At 44.5% G+C, this 15,093-nt stretch overlaps 1 non-coding gene across 1 annotated transcript; it reads left to right on the plus strand.

Annotated features, from left to right (window-relative positions):
• The first annotated feature begins 3,635 nt into the window (after positions 1–3,635).
• On the plus strand, positions 3,636–3,742 carry LOC136455790 (small nucleolar RNA R71). The gene has a single exon (XR_010759257.1). It is a non-coding gene; the product is annotated as a small nucleolar RNA R71 (small nucleolar RNA).
• Positions 3,743–15,093: the final 11,351 nt, after the last annotated feature.

Below are 15,093 nucleotides of genomic sequence, written 5' to 3' on the forward strand. Positions count from 1 at the left end.
AATTCTTATTTTCCTTTTTCAAAAAACTTAGAAAATTCATACGGTCTCAGAAAAATATGAAACCAGTGCCCAATTTTTTTTAAAAATGAGCTCTACATCATAGGCTTGTGTTTGAGTGCATTTGGATCTTTTGAATGTCTGTTGCTTCTTTGTGATCATCTATAGGGGTCACTTATCACAGCTATATGTCTTGTTTGATAGACCCGAAGGAGGCATAGACTGAGAGGCATGACCTTGACTACACTAAGGAGCTTGGATACAACCTGCTAGGTGCCACGTCCCACCCAACCTCATAGAATCCTATTAGACCTGCTACAATGTAGATGCTAGTGCTTTACTTTTATGCAAATGATTTGTGATAGGTTGCCTGGTAGAATTGCTTGTGAGCCATTACCTTGTTGCAACCTATACCCCTGCACACCCGCTATTAAGTTAGACGCTCGCTTACTTACTTGCTACTACTACTACGCATTATATCTATCATGTGATGCTTGGTGGAGGATTGTATGTGAGTGGTTAAGGCATTGGGTGCCGATAATGTGGTAACAACTAGGGAGATCTTAGCATGCGTTTTGGGTGTGTGGTGAGGGTAGAGTCGATCGGGCAGGATCTTACGATGAGTCGTTGGATGAGTCTTGCTAGGGGGGTGCGACCTAGGTATCCCCTATGAGTGGTACCTATGGAGGGTGCATGTGAGATGAGGAGATCCCGGGGTAGAGTGTCTTTGTGGGATGAAGCCCCAGGATGGAGGTGTCGTTGAGGCATGGGGTGTTGGTTATCCCCTATAAGAAGATATCTTGTTCGGTCCCCGTAAGGACTAGTATGTCGAGATAACCGGATCATAGGACCCTATGTGCACACCACTCATCCCTGAATGGCGGGGGACGGATGCTAACCAGCTAGGACGGTGCCACTACTACTATGATGGAAGTTGATAGTGTAGGGAGGTACAGGCGTTTGGCCCACACCCTCCTAAGACAGCGTAGTGACCTCTGGGGGGCCCGGTACTATGTCTCATAGTCTCAGCATTTCGGTGGACTCTGGGGTGGCCTAGGGCTGAGTGGTAGGGTGGCATCGCATCGGTTGGGAGGTAGTCTGGTATCAGCCTAGGTGGGGCACCGCCAATGATGGTGATCTTGTGGTTCTAGGTGTACACGCTCTGTAGAGTTGATCAATCTATATGTATAGCCGTGTCCTCGGATATGGACATTCCTATGACCTACGCTTCCCTTGATTAGTGAGAGGAGTCATTTCTTATTCTTCCACCTAGGTTCTTGTGTTGGTTTTTGGCCTTGGCCGATGAGGCAAGGTATGAGCAGGAGTCGTCCTTATCGCCTAGAGAGTGTGAGAGTGGTGAGATGTGTGTGATGGGATGGGAGAATGTGTGGATGAGATGAGTTAAAACTTGATGAATTGTTATTAAAACTTGACATACTCACATAGGAAACTATAGCCACAAATAGGTCTTTTGCTCTACCCTTGCATTCCACTACCACAAAGTAAACACAAAGCAAAGGGTGGGAGCCAATGGTCAGTACAAATCATACTGATAATTGTTTGATAGGTTCTAAGCCCGAGTACAACTACCAGGGAGATGGTTGGGAGGATTAGAGGTCTCGTTCCTGCGCTCAAGTTTGGTTGAGAAGATGGAGTTGACGTCCGCTGCCTTTATACTTGATGTTGTTCCAGATCCTGCATGCTCTGTGTGATTCCGCCAAGTGGCGATGTAATAATGAGTAAACCTTGCTATGTATACTCTCTTTAAGACAAGTATTCGATGTATGACTGTGATATCGACTGTTATTTGATAATGTGATGGAATGATCACCTAGGACTATCATGTTATATTTCGAATACGTGGATTCCCCTTCGAGGAAATCATGATCGTTTCCAACATCTCCCTTAAATTCAAGAATTTCTTTCCATTGTTTCATCATAAATTTGACCGGTGAAACCTTTCTTCTTTTAACCATGGCATAGAGTAGCTTAAGTTCATCATTCCTTACAGTGCAAAAATAATTTCTAGGAAATAAAGAAAATCCTAGACATTTATGCATAAAGCGCATGGTAGGGTGATGAATTTCATTTGTACGAGAATGGTAACAAGTAAGTTCTTTAGATATTTCTCTCCAAAATTTTGTCCTATCAAAATCTTGTATAGCGGTGTCTACATCAACTACACACTAAGCATGAAATCCTAGAAGGTCACTAAAATTCTTCTAGGGAATAGAAAAGTCTTTCCCAAAAAGTTTAAATTGACTTCAGAATCAGTGGTTTGCAAGGTGCATAGAAATTCAATGGTTAAAAGCTTCGACCCCGGCTCATCAGTTTGCCAAACATTTTCCCATCCAACAGTTCTAAATATGATTTCAAATTTAGTGTCCACACCTGTGGAGCATAGAAGAGCTGGGCCATAAGCAGTAGTAAGAATGAACCTTCGGGTCTTCAGTTGCTTGAAGGCGTCTTTCTCTGTGTTGTTCCATAATTTTAGGTGCTTCTCTTCTAGGAGAATGTTCTTCTCACTGGATGATGACCCAGATGGCGCTCCAATAGCGAGAGATGGAACGTCGATCTGCATGTCGGTGCTTCCTTTGGAAGACGAGCTTCTCGTCGAATGGAACGATGCCGCGCGCTTGAGCTTGCCCAAATACTTGCTCATCTTCCTACAAAATAAACTCAAGACAACACAACTCGTGGAACGGGTTAGGAAAATAGAAAGTTAGCGATTAGCCATCCAGGAGTCAGTCATTCAAGAGTTAATTGTTCGAGGGTTAGTCGTCTGAGGTTGCCTAATAAATTTTTTCTAATCAAGATTTTGGCAAAACTTCCCCCCTTAATTCTATTGATTTTTCCTCTCAACAGCACTTCCACTCTTAAACCCTCTCACTTCCACTCTTAATCTCTATCACCCTTGCTCAAAATTTAGCAACACTTCCACTCTTAAACTTTCTCTTCTTTCCTAATTCTAAAATCACTTCTACTAAGTGAATTTTCAAACTATGAAATTGGATTTTGGGATTTTGAACTTGGGAGGCTTGTTTGTAGTTGTGGTTGATGCAGAGAGCAGCCAGGAGGGGTGGTATTTATAGGCGGCATTGGCATAGGCCGGCCGACCAAGTGGCGGGGCCAGCTGGCCCCACATAGTGGCCAAATGGCCTCATTTTCTTCCAGACTCTTCCTTACTTAGTGCTTAAGCAAAATATCTGCTTCTTTCGGTGGAGAGTGGAGTTGGATGGTGCAGAGTGGAGATGAAGGTGGAAATGGAGGTGATGGAAGTTATGGATGGTGGTTGAGTGGGTCCCATATGTCTATATTTCTACCGTATACACACGTATATATATGCAATGCAAAAGTATTTTATAATACTTCAAAATATAAGAAGATGAATGAATGATATTTTTGAATTTTTACGCCTCCACGGTAAATATTCTTACGAGTTTTTTACACTCCGTAAAAATTATTTACATGTGGGTTGAATTTATATAATGCCATAATGAGAATTTTTATTTTATAATACAGGTGTTGAAAAGTAAATATGCTGAGATAAAATGATCCTCCAGTAGTAGCATCTAGTTGTTCATGAGTTTTCTAAGTTAATACATGGTAAAAGCTTTGCATGAGCAACCAATCTTCCATTCCATGATGAGGACAATCTAAAATATATTCTTGGAAACGTTCCCATGCTTCTGGAATGGTCTCTCCTTTCTATTGTTGGAAATTGAAAATCTTCCCTCTTAAGGCATTGGTCTTGCCTATAGGGAAGAACTCTGCTAGAAAGGCCTCCGAGCACTTTGCCCATGTGTTGATGTTATCTTTGTTGATGTAGAACCACTACTTCACCCTTCCCACTAATGAGAATGCAAACAGGTGGAGTAGTATGATGTCTTGAGCAACATCCTTGATGGTGATTGTGCTGCTAATCTCTAGAAAATCCTCGAGATGAACACTACTATCTTCATGTGCCTTTTCGCTGAATGGAGTAGCTTGCACCATGTTGATGAGGCTTGGCTTGAGCTCAAACTCAAGGTTGTTGGTTTTAAGTGTTGGTCCAGTGCGGATGTTCTCGGTGCTTGGAGCAGAGAATTCATGCAGAGTCTAGTCAGCCATAGCATCAGAAACTGGTGTTGAGCTTCCTCTTTATTGGTTTAATTGTGATTGATGGAATTTGTTGATGAATCAGAACCAATCCTGTAATACCCTGTATAAGATACGATCAAAGACAAACAAGGGTAAGCCTATTAAAGCAGAGGTATAAAGTTTTGATCTCGTCTATAAGTAGTTATTTAATCAATTCTCTTAGCCTTGTGCCCCTTCCCGATAACGGCGCCAGAAATGCTTGTTGGCATTCCTTAGCATCACCTTAATACTAAGTTGTCATTCCTAGCAATGATGACAGAAATGCATTGGTTGGTAATTACTAATGACACTTGTAAACTCAGAGAAAATCATATATATATTAAGTATCCGCAAGCACATAGATAATATACCATTGTAGCATTTCACTTAGGAGTATGCCATGTATCGTTATTTATATTTTCCAAAGGGAGGAGCTATGGGGTGACAAGAGATATTGATAAATATGCATACTTATGGCAAGATCATTAACTGTCATGCTATAGCAAGGGTAAGTCAAATGATAAATAAATGATAAGTGTAAGGCATTGGTAGTATTCCAGAGATAGAAATAGATACTCATAAATGTAGGATGGCTAGACAGGAGATTAATTAAGAACAAAAGATTTCTAAGTCATTCCTTATTTACTAAGTCTTTTGTACACCCAAGTATATACACTCTCATCTATAGCATAATTAACTCTGTATCTATGCATAAGGAACATTACTAAGGAAGATCAAGAACAGAGCTTGACTCCCTTCATAACCGGGTTCTACTTGCTCTACAAACGGGGAGTGGACTACAAAGGACTCAATGGGAGTGTCACATCCACGATCTACCACATGACCTAGAGTGTAGAATGCATCCGTAGGTAAACAATATTTAAGCACCACGCTTATATAATGTTGAGCACTTAACTCACTCGAGTATTGAGCTAAGCTTTTTGCGAACATATGCATATATTCATCATCAATCATGACTATATCAAGCATATAACTAGAGCAAACTAGGAATATAATAAATAGCAACATAATATTGAAGTAGCACAAAGTCATAAAATAAAGAGGGTTACAATGGATATACCGGCCTCCAGACGGCAAATCCAGAATCCTGAGCAATAGCCCAAATAGTACTTGAACCTTGCTAGCTAGCCTATACTAGAACTTTGAAGAATTGGAGCTCTATTCTCTTCTCTATGGAAATCCTAATTTCTGGTCTGGTCTTGACTTATGGCCGATCTCTTTGAGGGAGGGGGCAGGCGCTGGTATATATAGGCCAAAGCGTCAATCCTGAGCCCTCGGATCAAACCGACTTGAATAAACGATGGAGATGCAATCCTTAAGGCGGTGAACTGACTTTTGAAAGAGGGGCTGACAGGTGGGCCTCAGGGGCCGGCCGGCCTGCAGGTATGGCCGGCCAGCCCCACATGGTGGCGCCTCGGCCTCTACTTCGGTGTGGTGTCTTCTCGAATCTTCTGGAACCTTCTGGGATAGTTTTCGCTGCGGATAAGCGCGATTTACTTTGATGATTTGATCCTCCTTGATGGTTTTCTAGATAAACCCTACTGAAAACACAGATTCACCAAAACTCGAGGAAATTGTCAGTTTAAACCCTAAGTCTATATGGTGATCATTTTCATGCATGATTTCAAATTATATTGATGGTTCTTGATGGATGGTAACTACCGTCAACACCTACCACAATCCGTCCTACCGTGCTCCTTTCCCCATCGCACGCCTGTCCCCCACGACACCGTGCCCTTCCCCTACCGTGCCACACCCATCATCGCCCACACTGCGCCACCATCACCCCAGCACCACTAGGAGAATGTCGCCATCGGTCCGAACTTCGTCTCCCGTGGCTGTCCGAAGACACCGCAACAGGAAGAGTAGGCTTACGCACGCTGGGTCATTTGCTCTCGACATTGGAAAAAGTCTATATAACCCCCTCCCCTATTCAAGGTAGTCTATGTAACCCCCTGAACTACAAAATCAGATATTGTACACATTAACTTTGATAAACTAGACAAATAACCCCCTGGGCTGGTTTTGTTAGTGGTTTTGCACATGTGGCGCTCCATGCTGGCTTGTTTCGATGACGTGTTGTCCAGGCCCACTAATCAGGCCGTACCGCTGCTGCTCCACGCACGCCGCCACCAATCGCGTGCACACACTGCTGCTATGCCCACCCGTTCATACTCATGCCGTCTCGTAGAGGCCTCATGTCCCATCGCCCGCTATCGCACCGCCGCCGTCGTAGCACAAAGCCGCAGAGGGACGCTGACCTTGCCGTGCGAAACGTACACCAAACGTCCTTCCTTCTGCTCACAGTCACCAGGAACATGGTATGGTGCCACGTTCCATGTCCCAGGAACGTACGTTCCCGGTTTCATCCCGATAGTGGAAAATCCTTTCTCAAGGAGCGTTCCACGTTCCACGATCCTCGTTCCACGACCCAATCGTTCTGAGAACTTTGTGGCTGTGCTTTTGCTCCTTGGCATCGCGGTCTTTGTCACGGCGTCCCCGATGCAAGATGAGATCAAGCTGCTCAGCACCAACCTGGGGTGGATCGCCATGTCGGTCGCCATTGTCAACGACATGTGCGCATGGATCCTGCTCGCGACCGCCATAGCCATCTCAGAGGTGAGCAGCGTTGCGCTGTCGTCCCTGTGGGTGCTCCTCTCCAGGGTGCTCTTCGACATCTACAAACATCATACATACACCCTGGCATGGCAGCATGTTGTGGCTCATCTATGTCAGGACCGGGCGGCGGCAAAGGAGGAAGCGATCTGATAAGCGTCAGAATACTGTTGTGTGTCCCGCAATAGAGGCGGGAAGCAAGAACATGGAAGCTGAGTCTATGACAATGGGGTGAACCTAAACCTGTCAGTGAGCAATAGCGTGGTCAGTTACGCTTAGCTGGCGTCGGTTATGAGTTGTTGCGCGTTTAGGCGCATCGCGTCGGTGCTTGGGTTTGCTATATAAGCAGCCTTGTATTGAACCTGGAAGGCTATTGAACAAGAAACATTCCTGAACCTAAACCCTCCTTTGTTTCCCATCATCCCCTTCTGCTCTGTTTCTACCCCAAATTCTCCCAGTCTACTCCGAGTCAGTTACCTGACGATTCTTCATTGGATCGTCACAATTGGTATCAAAGCCGTCGATCGTGTCGCCTTGATCGCGTTCGTAATCCCCGTCAGTAGGCATCATCTTTTCTTCGCTCTGGTGAATCGAGTCACGCGACGCCATAGGTCCGAGCCGAGGTTGAACTAGTCGGTGCACATCGCGATTCCCGACGGGAATCGGTGATCAGTAGCAAGTCTGGCGCCGAAGTAGGGGCCGTCAAAGTTCCAGAAAGATATGGCGCAATCGGTGGAGGAGGTCTCGGCTCAGCTCGGAGAGATGATGAAGCAGTTCGTGGGATTTCAGAAGATGTTGCAGAGTATGGTGGATTCGTTGGACACCATCGGGACTTGGCAGGCGCTGCGGACACGACGTTCGACAATTTGCGCGAGAAGGCGCACGGTACGGCTACTTCCCTGGATGCGGTGACCAAGCGGGTGGAGCTCGCGGTGTCTCGCGTTGATTCGATCGAGGCACGGCTGATGACTACCGTCATGCTGCCTCCGATCCATCCTACGCCACCGTTGGGGAGCCTCGACCTCAACGCGGCAACCGGATCGTCCTCGTGCTCACCTACGATGGACGGGGAGCGGGAAAAGGGCCATGGCGAGGACTGTGGCGGGCTCCTCGGACCCCACCCGCAGGACAAGAATAAGGGTACGCATTCGATTCCAACTTCCCTTGAACCCCCTCCCTCTGATGAGATTGTGCATGCGAATTTTCGTTCCCCACCTTTACCCAAGTTGGATTTTCTGAAATTTGATGGTGATTTTCCGCCTGCATGGTGTGACGAGTGTGAGATGTTCTTCGAGCTCTATGCTGTGCATCTATCATTGAAGATGAGATCGCTGCTCTGAATTTCTGAGGTGTTGCTAAGACCTGGTTGCAGACGGTTCAAAGGAAGGGGCGTGTGGTTGATTGGGATCAGTTAAGTCAGTTGGTGATGAACCGTTTTGACAAGAATCAGTATCAAATTTTGCTCAAGAGATTTGAGGCTTTGCGGCAGACCGGCTCGGTGGAAGAATATCAGGCAGAATTTGAGAAACTGGCTCAGGGCATTCTGTTGTACAATAGCAATTATTATGATACATACTTCATGATAAGATTTGTGGCTTGGCTCAGAGAGGATATTTGATCTATCATTACTTTGCATAGATCTTGTGATGTGACACAGCTAGTGCACTGGCTTTGCTGCAAGAAGAGGAGTTCAATAAAGTGCGTCCAAGGACATTTGGCAAGGATGGCATTAAGCTTGCATTTAGGAACTTTGCTGACAAGCAGAAAGGGGCTGAGATAGAGAAACCTCGACAAGTTCAGGTTCGAGGTGACAAGGAAGATAAGTTGGCCACTCTCAGGGATTTCAGGAGGAAGAACGGGTTGTGCTTCAAATATGGGGGCAAGTGGGGTGCCAACCATAAATGTCCAGATCAGATCCCATTACATGTTCTAGAAGAACTTCTTGATGCTTTGGACGAAGATGATTCTGGTGACTGTGAACTAGAGCAGGAAGAGGTGGAGGATGTGGTGTTAGCTGTGGGCCATTCTCAGGAGGCTCCCTCTGTCAGACGTCGAACTCTAAAAATCTGTGGTCAGGTGGGCAAGATGGATGTGCTAATTCTAGTTGATTTAGGCAGTGTGGGCACATTTATCAGTGACCAGCTCGCTGCCAAACTGAAGGTGGAAACAGTAGAGTGCTCACCAGCCCATTTTGTGGCAGACGATGGTAGTCCCATGGTGTGCTCTCAGAAAGTACTACATTTGCCATGGAGTGCCCAGGGTTACTCATTCACATCTACTGTAGACATTTTACCTCTCAGATGCTTTGACATGATACTTGGGCAGGATTGGCTTGAAGAATGCAGTCCCATGTGGATCCACTGGGCCAAGAACATAATGAAATTCACTAAGAATGGTAGAAGGATATGTTTGCAAGGATTGCAACAGGATCTCTCTAAGTGTATGGCTCTCAGTCCTACTGGGATGAAAGGCTTGTTAAGAAAATAGTCAATCACACATTGTATTCAGTTCAAATGGCTCACTGAATTTGAGGTGGAATCTGATAAGTTACCTACTCTGTGCTCCATTTTGGTACCCAACACAGCTCAGCCATCTACTGGGTTACAACAGTTACTGGACAGTTATGCTGACATCTTTTAGACACCCAGTACCTTACCACCACCTAGGCCTTTTGATCATAATATTCAGCTAATTCCAGGAGCACAGCCTGTGAATGTAAGGCCATATAGGTATTCCCCAGCTCAAAAAGATGAAATTGAGAGACAAATAGCTGAGATGTTGCAGAATGGAATTATTAAATCTAGTAGCAGTCCATATACTCCACCAGTTTTGTAGGTCAGAAAGAAGGATGCTAGCTGGAGGTTTTGTGTAGATTATAGACATCTTAATGCCCAAACTGTGAAGAACAAGCATCCCATGCCTATTGTTGAAGAACTGATTGATGAATTGGCTGGGGCTCAATGGTTTTCAAAATTGGACTTTAGGGCAGGTTATCACCAGATATGCATCAGTCCAAGTGACACCCACAAGACTGCATTTAAGACACATAGTGGCTTGTTTGAGTTTCTGGTGATGCCCTTTGGCCTAACAAATGCACCAGCTACATTCCAAGGAATAATGAACTTCATTTTTGCTCATCTGCTCAGAAAAGGAGTGTTGGTGTTTATGGATGACATATTAATATACTCAGCTACATTAGAAGAGCACTTGGCATTACTGCTGCAAGTATTTGATATACTCAGGGCCAACCAATTCTATCTTAAGCATTCAAAGTGTTCTTTCATGCAGATAGAGGTAGAATACCTTGGGCACATTATTTCTGGAAAAGGAGTGGCAACTAAGCCTTCTAAAATCTCTGCTGTGGTAAAGTGGTCACAACCTAAGAATGTCAAGGAATTAAGGGGTTTCCTAGGGCTCACTGGGTATTACAGAAAATTCATTAGACATTATGGGTTGATCAGCAGGCCATTGACTGAAATGCTTAAAAAGGGAACTCCATATTTGTGGACATCAGTTGCTGACACAACTTTTCAGCAGCTGAAGCAAGCCTTGGTGCAGGCTCCTGTGCTAGCTATTCTAGACTTCAGCAAATAGTTTGTGGTGCAAAAAGATGCTAGTGACTTGGGCTTTGGAGCAGTTCTCATGCAGGAGGGCCACCATGTAGCATATTTAAGTAAACCAGTTCCTGGCAAGAATCAGGGTCTCTCAATCTATGAGAAAGAATGCATGGCTATTATTTTAGCTGTAGACAAATGGAGGCCATATTTGCAAAATCAGGAGTTTGTGATTAGAACATATCACAGAAGCTTACTTCACTTGGACTGAGCAAAGGGTAGCCACTAAACTGCAGCACAAGGCATTGCTCAAGTTGATGGACTTGCAGTTCAAAATAGTTTTCAAGCAAGGGTCCACTAATATGGCAGCTGACGCTCTTTCTAGATATCCTGAAAAACCAGCCATTAGCAGCCATATCAACTTGTGTACCAAGTTGGGTTGACAGATTGAAGGAGGGCTATCAGGATGACTCTGATACTAGCAAGCTGCTCAGTGACTTGCAGTCTTTAGCTGGTTTGTTTGGGGATTTCACCTTAACTGATGGATTGATCAGATTTTAGGGGAAGATATGGATGGGAAACAATGTCTTAGCTTAGCAACATGTGCTACAAGCTGTACATAGTTCTGGAGTAGGAGGTCATTCTGGGGTGACTGCTACTTATCATAGAGTCAAGAAGATATTTCACTGGCCGGGGATGAAGAAGAGTATTCAGAACTATGTTGCATCATGTGCAGTTTGTCAGCAAGCCAAACTAGAGCATATGAAACAACCAGGACTGTTAAAGCCTTTACCAGTACCAGATCAAGCTTGGCAAACCATTTGCTTGGATTTTGTGGAAGGATTGCCAAAGTCCAATCGATTTTACACTATTATGGTGGTAGTGGATAAATTTTCCAAATATGGGCATTTTATTCCACTAGCTCATCCGTTTACAGCTCTCCTAGTGGCTCAGGCTTTCATGGACAATATATACAAGCTTCATGGCCTACCCGAGCACATCATCTCTGACAGAGATCGGATTTTCACTAGTGCTCTTTGGTAGCAACTGTTCAAACTATCTGACACACAGCTGCTGATGAGTTCAAGCTATCACCCTTAGACGGATGGACAAACAGAACGATTAAATCAGTGCTTGGAAGCCTTCCTGCGATGTAGTGTTCATGCATGTCCAAAGCAATGGCATCGTTGGCTAGCAGTTGCAGAGTACTGGTATAACACGTGCTTTCATTCAGCTCTTGGCCATTCTCCGTTTGAAGTCCTATATGGTCATGCTCCTAGGCACTTTGGCATTTCAAATGAGGTCCAGTCACATGCTCCTGACTTGGATCAGTGGCTGACTGAGAGAAAGCTTCTTGAAGACTTAGTTAAGCACCATTTGAGTTGTTCTCAACAGCGCATGAAGCATCAGGCTAATAAGCATCGTAGGGAGAAGGTATTTGCTGTAGGCGACTTGGTTTATCTTCGACTACAGCCGTATATCTAGTCTTCTGTTGCACCAAGAACAAACTAGATGCTCAGTTACAGGTACTTTGGTCCATTTCAGATTCTGGAAAGGGTTGGACAGGTTTCCTACAGATTGGATTTACCTGATGACTGTCGTATCCACCAGGTGGTACATGTATCTCAGTTGAAGGCTCACATTTCACCTCAGATAGTTGTTGACACTGATATTAGTGCGATACCTATGGAACCAGAATGGTTGGTTCAACCAGTGGAGTTCTTGAGGTCTCGGGTGAATCAGAAAGGTGCAGGATCCATTTGTTAGATTCAGGTGCGCTAGTCTGATCATCCGGAGGCATTGCCAACTTGGGAGGAGGCAACGGATCTATGATGACATTTTCTACAGTGCTTAGCTTGGGGACAAGCTGAATTCCAAGGGAAGGGGAATGTCAGGACCGGGTGGTAGCAAAGGAGGAAGCGATCTGATAAGCGTCAGAATACTAGTTACGCGTCCAACAATAGAGGCGGGAAGCAAGAAGGCGCAAGCTGAGCCTATGACAGTGGGGTGAACCTATCAGAGAGCATTGGCATTGTCGGCTACGCTTAGCTGGCATCGGTTATGAGTTGTTGCGCGTTTAGGCGCGCCGCGTCGGTGCTTGGGCTTGCTGTATAAGCAGCCTTGTATTGAACCTAGAAGGCTATCGAACAAGAAACTTCCTGAACCTGAACCCTCCTCTGTTTCCCAGAATCCCCTTCTGTTCTTGCTGTTTCTACCCCAAATTCTCCTAGTCTACTCCGATTCCTCTCAGTTACCTGATGATTCTTCATTGGATCATCACAATCTACCGCACCCCCGAGAGGGAGAAGGCGTGTTAGCGACATGCAGGTCACACTTATCCTCACCAGCTCCATGCTCGTCGGTGTGTGCACTCGGTCTTCGGCGCCTACGTCTAAGGGCTGCTCATCCCGACTGGGCCGCTCGGTGTGATGGGTGGTGCTCCACCTGGAAGATGCTCCAGTCATTACAGACACACAACCGTGGCCACGCTCGTGCGAATCTCGGCCCTCCGCACGTCCCCATCGTCGATGCCCTCGAACGACACCACCGGTACCTCGGCGTATGTTGACGGTAGTTAACAACCATTATAAACCGTCAATATAACATGCATAAGGGCATAAATATAATCACCAACGAAGGTTTAGGGGTTTAAACTAACAAATTCCAAGAGTTTTGGTGAATCTGTATTTTCTGCATGGTTTATCTAGAAAACTGTTAAGGTGGACCAAGATGTCATATTTAATCGCGCTTATCCAAAGCGAAAACAACCCCAGAAAGCTTCAGAAGACTCGAGAGGACTCCACACCGAAGCGGAGGGCGAGACACCGCCAGGTGGGGCTGCAGGCCGGCCAGCCCCTAGGGCCCACCTATTAGCCCTCCGTTGTTATGTCGGTTCTCCATCGCCTCCTAGATTGCATCTACGCGGTTTATTCAAGTCGGTTTGATCCGATGGCTCAGGTTTGACGCTTCGGTCTATATATACCAGCCCCTACCCCCCTCCCTTAGGCATAGCATAAGTCATTTGAGAAGACAGAAACCCTAATCATCCTCAAAGATCCACCATATTCTAGGGCATAGCTAGTTAGGCTAGGTCTAGAGGGAGAAAAGTAGGCTTCGCTTGGATTCCTGATCTTGTCAAGAGCGTGGTTTGGTATAATCTTTTTACCCCCTTTCTTTTGTATCTTCATTACTTTTATATGTTTGCTACAATTGTTATGACAACATTAGTATTCACAATACTCATGTTCTTAGTTATGATGTTTATCGTCTACTTTGATTATATACTTAGTATAGCTAGTTTATCATTATGTTTATGCATAAGTTCAGTATAGCACCTGCTCTGGTGTACACGGTGACTGGTCGACATTGTGTAAGCGTGGTGCTTATACGTTGTTTACCTGCGGATACACCCTATATTCTAGGTCATGTGGTAGATCGCGGATGTGGCACTCCCGTTGAGTCCTTTGTAGTCCACTCCCCAAATACAGGTGCAAGTAGGGTCCGGTTATGAAGGAAGAACAAGCTCTGTTCTTAATCTTCCTTAGTAATATCCCTTATGTGTAGATATAAAGATGATCTTAGCTATGACTACTAGGTGTAATTGCACTAATCAATGTATGCTTTGACTTACAATTAAGAATGACTTAGGAATTATTCCTCTAATATTCTACTTAACCATGCTAATGCCATAGAAAGGAGTACTCTGAGTGATTTATCATTGATCTATACTTATCATATACAAATTTATCCTATGACTTACCCCTGTTGTGAGTAGAATATTGGTTATGGTTTACTTCTCCATTAATAGTATAAGTTATCAATACATGTTCTTGCCAGACCTTCCTAGTGGTAAAAATATAAATAACGATACTTGAAATACTCTCGGGTAAAGTGCTACAATGGTATAATTATCTGTGTGCTTGTAGATTCCTTTATTTATATATATTCTTTCTAGTAACATGAAATATTAAAGTACTTCTTAGTGTCATTCTAGACGTGGCACTAGGTAGTACCAACAAGCATTTCTGGCACCAACACTAGGGATGATAACTTAGTAAAAGATGCTAAGGAATGTAAACAACATAGGGTGACTATTTAAAACAAGTGACACGTTAATCAATACCAACAAGTATTTTTGGTGCCATTGCCGAGGGAAGGTAGCTAGGCAAAAAAAGTATTGATAAACTTATACTTATTGATGTGATCAAGATAACTATTGACCTCTGCTCAAACAGACTTACCCTTGTTTTGTCTACTTTTGTATCTTATGCAGGGTAATGTATGACTGGGTGACCTTTCGACAAACTACGTTGACGATCTAGAATCATTACTTAAGAGAACTAAGACTAAACTCAAGAAAGTTTCAACTTTAGAGTCGGAAGACAACCAGATAAGGCGAAGCTTAACACCAGAATTTGAAGCCATGGCTAACAAGACTCTCCGTAAATTCTCTGCTCTAACTACAGCCAACATCCGAACTAGACCAGCAGTCAATGCTGGAGACAATGAATTCGAGCTCAACCTAGCCCTCATCAACATGGTGCAAGCAAGCCAGCTTTGTGGAAAAGCACATGAAGATGCGAGTGCACATCTCCAACACTTCATAGAGATTTGTAGCACTTCACCATCAAAAGAGTGACCCAAGATGTCATACTACTTTGCCTCTTCCCATTCTCACTTTTAGGGAAGGCGAAGCAATGGTTCTACACCAACAAAGATAGAAATACTATATGGGATAACTGCTCCACTGCCTTCCTAGCCTAGTTCTTTCCCACAGGTAAGACCA

This window comes from Miscanthus floridulus, chromosome 5 (assembly GCF_019320115.1).
Source record: "Miscanthus floridulus cultivar M001 chromosome 5, ASM1932011v1, whole genome shotgun sequence".
NCBI classification, from domain to species: domain Eukaryota; kingdom Viridiplantae; phylum Streptophyta; class Magnoliopsida; order Poales; family Poaceae; genus Miscanthus; species Miscanthus floridulus.